The 6,000-nt window shown below is 37.0% G+C and overlaps 1 protein-coding gene across 3 annotated transcripts in view; it reads right to left on the reverse strand.

The window, feature by feature from the left end:
• The window catches only part of exoc3l2a (exocyst complex component 3-like 2a), a 28,155-nt gene extending 22,401 nt beyond the window's left edge, over nucleotides 1-5,754 (reverse strand). Inside the window, exons 1-3 of one of the 3 annotated variants that reach the window (XM_052094279.1) lie at nucleotides 5,251-5,753; nucleotides 4,421-4,617; nucleotides 3,276-3,446 (exon numbers count right to left, since the gene is read on the reverse strand). The gene's annotated coding sequence lies outside the window, so the exon portion shown is untranslated. Of the gene's footprint in view, nucleotides 1-3,275; nucleotides 4,618-5,250 lie in introns of all 3 variants that reach the window. The other 2 variants (XM_052094287.1, XM_052094270.1) reach the window with 2 other exon arrangements.
• Between the last annotated feature and the right edge of the window lie 246 nt (nucleotides 5,755-6,000).

Here is a 6,000-nt window from a genome sequence, read left to right on the forward strand (position 1 = left end):
AGTGAATTTGCATGAACCCAGATTGAGTGTTTACTGGAAATAGTCATTCGTGAAGAGTGCTTATTTTTCACCTTCCCAACTCATGGATATAAAAAGGGTTGACAGGAAAACGAACTGCTGTGAAATGATTCACAAATCAGACTGGTCAATATGAGAGTGGTTTCATTCTTCTATGTGTGCAACTTTTGCTGCAATTTGCAATACATGCAACATTATTTACATGTCTACGGCAGTGCATAGCGAGTTTATAGCCAATCGAAGTCTGAATTTCAAACAGCAAATTAAATTTACCGTGGTATGTGGAACGCCATTTCACACAACTTCACGGCAACTTTGCACAGGACTTTCTTGTCGGTTGTGCGCTACGAACTGAAAAAGTGAGACAATTTAAAGCAACCCTACAAAGGCAGCAGTCTTTATTCACTAACCGGTCAAAAAAGGAAACACAGTAACTGATAGTGATATGTCATTCGCGAACGTGTCGGCTCTAAGAGCCGGCTCTTGTTGGTGAACGTTGGGAGCCGGCTCGCATATCAGAAGAGCCGAATCTATTTATAAAAAATTTTAAATTAAGATATGAATAATCGAAAGACTTAAATTAATCGAATGAACTAGTTCAAAGAATGAAAACATTTATAAAATAATATAGGCCTAAATGCTCAAGCGCACACACATTCGTTGTGACTGTCTGCTCAGACAAACAGCCTCACATGTTGTTCCTGTCAATCAGACATGCGGTGTCAACCAATGAACAAAAGATGCGTGAGGGAGGGCGGAGCCAATATATTATGTTGTTCAGATTGTATTGTTTTGAATTGTTAAATTTATATGCACTTTGTTTATATACATTAAAAAGTTATACTTTAAATGCACATGTGAATCCTTCACATAGTATCCTTCTTTTTAACATTTATTTCAATTTGTGGGATGCTGCAGTTTTGAAAATTGTCATTTCTTTTTCTTTGATATGGTGCAATATACTATTATCTGCTCCCTACAGGCATACTAAACAGACTGCGTAGGGCACCAACTCCCTAGGGGGGCATCATCTTACCCTAGGAGGGCACCAGAAAGTTCACTGGCTGCCCTCACTCACACGTTAAACATTATTCAAGGACGCTGTTGTGGTGCACAGTCGATCGCTTTACGCTCATATCGCACAAACCACCACCCCCACCTGAAACTCTGCTTAGGGCATCAATTTGACCAGCGATGGCCAAAAGGCTACGGTAATTCAGATAACCACTCTACACTATGTAGTGAGCAGAACAGTATCTCAGAATGCACAACACATCGAACCTTGAGGCGAATGGGCTATAACAATAGAAGACCATGCCGGGCAATTTATTAGGACCATAGTGTTCCTTACATTTGTCACCTAAACTAAACCGACTAATATTTTCCTGTCTCGATTCTAGGTTGAACTTCTTCCAGTATTTTTGTTCTAAAATACTGTAATTCTCAGTAGCAGAAGGGAAACTATCACTTATAATCTTGTTGGTTGAAAATAAAAAAGGATGTGTATTTCTCTAATAATATGTATATCTATAATCTAATATCTATAATCTATCATTTTTAGAGACAGACATACAAACATTCAAAGATTCTTTTAAAAATCCCTCAGTCGTATCTATCAGCACTGCATTGTAGAAAGGTAATAGGCAGATCTAGATCAATACGGGAAATTAAAACATGATAAATTGCTGAGCTTTATAGAGGCATTAATGTGGTTGGATTTCATTCCTCGTCAAGTGCAGACGAATATTTGTACTGTGAAAAAGTAATTAGTCAAGATAAAAATAACCCGACAAACAACAAGAAAAGTTTAACAACACAATCTCATTAAATAGTAAGTCAAATAAGTCTGATTATCAGTTTTAGGTTCTGTAATTTCTGTAGTATTACTTTCTTGGCATCTGAAGACCCTGCATAGTGGGGGCTGTGTTTATCGATGTCTGAAAATACGGCATATAGATCACTGTGCAGGGCACTGTGTGCGTCTTGTCTGCAGTGTTTTTTTATTATTATTATTATTATTATTACTGGGGTTAGTGTGTTTGTTTACTGGTGCTAAATAACTTACTATATACCTAAATTACAATAATAGTAAGGTCAAACAGGGAGCTTATGTGAGAAAAGAACAAAGAAGCCTCAATTAACCCATCGTGTGTATAGGGATACCTGGAGTCATTGGGCTTTTTGATTTAAAATCAGAAACTTTTGTGTCTCATTAGTTTCAGAGGATATAAAACTGGTGGTGTTCTACACAATACATAGATAAAAATTGTATGGATATTAAAGTGAAGTTTTATACTTTACCAAGCACCTAGATTGCAATATGTTTATTTTAATACCATGCATTTTTAATTAACGAAAATTTAAACTGGTTATCTTATACTGCTAATTTAACAGTAATTAATTAATTCCTTTAAAATTGATAATCATAATAAAATATTAGTTAAATAATTGAAATAAATGATTATCATTTATTCCTTTTCTAGGTGCCAGGGTAGCTCAGCAAGTAAAGACACTGATTATCACACCTGGAGTAGCAAGTTCGAATCCAGGGCGTGCTGAGTGAATCTAGTCAGGCTTCCTAAGCTATCAAGCCCGGTTGCGTGGGTGGGTAGAGCCACGTTGAGTTAACCTCCTCGTGGTCACTATAATGTGGTTCTTGCTCTTGGTGGGGTACGTGGTGAGTTGTGCATGTAACGCTCTCAACAAGCCACATGATAAGATGCGAGAATTGATGGTCCCAGATGCGGAGGCAACTGAGATTCTTCCTCCGCCACCCAGATTGAGGCGAGTCACTGTGCCACCATGAGGATATAGAGCGCATTGGGAATTGGACATTCCAAATTGGGGAGAAAATTCCTTGTTATATATCTTTTCTATTCTCTGTTTCATATGTGTTTGAAATTAGGGAATGACTGTAAAGTTTATATGAAAGTAATTCATTAAAACTGGAGAAAAAGATTATTAATATTAAACATCAATAAATGTCAACTAGAGAAATTACCTAATACAGATTTGTTTTCCTGTTTTTCCCTCCATTTTTTGTGTAGTGACCTATAGATTCCCTAAATTTTAAAGATTTGATAAATAATGACATGTGCAAATCTTACAAGTAAGATATGTCGTATGTTGTATGATTAATACACCAGCTGGATTAAGAGTTAATTGTCTAATATTTCATTGACTGGTATGAAAACAACAAAATACAAATATCTAAATTAATAGTCTGAGTTTATCCTGAAGAAACAGATATGTCTTACCTTACCCTGCCGTGCGCAGTCAGCTCAGGGCAAATCCATTCCAGAGTCTGTGTGATAGAGAGCCTATCAGTAAGAGTATGTGTGCGTGTTCCTCTCTCGAAGATTTTGGGGCCTTCTGTTGGAATGTTGGAGGCAGCAATTCAGTTTGCTCCCAGATGATGATGCACTTTCCTGAGGAAAAAGAGACACCCTCCCTAAACAAGCACAGACACACACACAAACTACTCCTATAAAACTTTACACTCACACACAAGAATACATACGCAACGCATGTGTACACCTTCAAATGCACAGGGACAGGTACACCTGCACCCACACATATAAGTGGCTAAGGGGGATTTCCCCTTGCACACACAAACATAGACAGAAATAATCATGTTTTTGGTTATGTGGGGCTTGACAGTGAGGACCCCACACATGCAGTATCAAGTCCATTACAGTTTCCAAATGTCAGTATCATCCAGTATTGCTAGTATAGCGGTCACATCATGCATAAAGTCAATCATTTTAAACAGGTAACATAGTACTGAAACTCTTAAATGCTCTTCTGTTCTTCAGTATTTCTGTAAATCTCATTCTTTACATTTAGAAATGTAAGAATGTTCAGTGTTTACTAATTCATCATCAGGAACTGTTTTGTTATTTATTTATGTATGTGCAATGACGCTTTCGAAACAAGGCTGACTAGATGACAAAAAAAAAAAAAAAAAAAGGGACACAAACTCTAGCACGGCATAGTGAGTGTCCTTATTGGTTCTCATGTGTATCATGAATGCGGTAGATTTGAAAGTGTGACGGCAGGGCCGGCCCAAGCCTTTATGGGGCCCTAAGCAGAATTTGATTTGGGGGCCCTTCGGTGCAGCCAAAATGATTGAATATTGTCAATGCTTTATTATTCGCACACTATAAATCTAACACACCCCTTATCAATTTTATTAGTTGTAGCTGTGTTGCTTACAACATACCAATGTCTGCCTGGCATGATTTTACCCTTCTACGGTTTTAAATGTAACAGTAGCACACCTATATTTACCCAATCCTGTTGATCCTCTGTTACCAGTTTTGTGTACTTCCTAGAGAACAATTTGCAGCAGAATCTGTAGACAGTATAATTTCTTTTTGAATAAGTGAGCAGCTCCACTTACATTTTTTCCCCATTAATTAACTTTCTGTAGGTGTAGTGGAAGCTTTGGCCATCAGGTTTTTTAGGGAATGTGAAGTTTTCCTTTATAGGCAGTGGCCCTCTGCTTACCAGATCAGTCCTTTCTGAGTCAGACAGGATAGATGACAACATCAGTGGATGTACATGATGGGAATTGCTCCTCACCTGCAGAGGATGGACCTGATGAAAGATGAAAATAATAATAAAAGCTAGCCATGTTAGATGTAATGCAACTGTCTGTCAAAAACAAAGGCATGGTTTATCCATATAAATATAATGATCTGGGATTGTTGAAAAATCATCATCAGCTGTAGCACTGGAACTTGGGGCAGGTGGCGTTGGTTGTGCCCCACGTCCAAAATATTTCAACAGTGCTCCTAGGGAAGTTTCATAAGAGTACATATTTGACAGAATATTTGACAAAATATGTTACTTTCTCAACACAAATTATTATACACCGCAGCAAGCCATCTGTACACCTAAACAACAACTCTTAAACTATAACTAGCTAACCGAGGCATAATGATATTTAATTATTTAATTATATATGTTAAGTTGTTATCAGTACAAAGTTTATGGAACAGAAGCTTATTTTTATTACAAAAATATATACCCAGGAAAGTTATTATTACATAGAAGACAAAAACTTTAATCCAAAACTTGCTAAGTAATATGTTGTACTATAATATATTAAGATGCTATTTACGGATGATTAATCAAACTTTCCTAAAAAAGCAGATGTGCTACAAAGGCTATGTTAACTAACTAGCCAGCTAATGTTAGCTCATAACTTAGCCTAGCAACTTAACATACCTTTATCGTCCTGTTTTTTCTCTTCCTCTGTTTTCTTCTTTTTCCTTTTCTTTGCACCAGAGGATATGTCCTTTTTTGTGACATTGCTGTTTTGCTGTCTGAATGTGCTTGCATCCTGCAGCCCGTTAACATAATGTTGCATTTAATATTGCGTTTTTGTATAATTAACATTGTCCACTGACAGTATAATCACAAAAAAAAAAAATTAATCAAGCTGTCATTTCACGTGCTCTTGGGGGCCTCCTGGTCGTTGTTATTTATTAATATTATAACCCAACAATGATTTATTGTTGTCCAGTTTGTCATTAGCCTATAACATGATACAGTAATATTATTACTTTGAAGAATTGTTGTATACAATAGTAATATATTCCCGTCTTATTTACTTTACTTTCATCTGGAGTGTACTGACTAAGTCCTAAACGAAGTCTAGTACTGGTTGCTAATACAGCGGATTAAGTTTAGACGTGCGCCCGTGCAGCCTCATATCAAACGGAGAATTCAGTTTGGTTACTATTATCTAGCAAGTTTATTTTCCTCCATATATTATACAGCGGCAATATCTTAACTCATAATACATCTACCAAAATCAACAAACCGTTATCATCACAAAGGCGAGACACTACTAGGCACAGTCAAAAACTGTTTGCTTCCAATTAGCAACACCTGTGTCTGTGTTTCCTCTTAGTTAACTGGCTTACCCGGGCTGACCCGAGATCAGCTGAACCACAAAGCACATACAGCCCCCTA

The sequence above is a fragment of the Xyrauchen texanus genome, chromosome 3, assembly GCF_025860055.1.
Source record: "Xyrauchen texanus isolate HMW12.3.18 chromosome 3, RBS_HiC_50CHRs, whole genome shotgun sequence".
NCBI lineage: Eukaryota > Metazoa > Chordata > Actinopteri > Cypriniformes > Catostomidae > Xyrauchen > Xyrauchen texanus.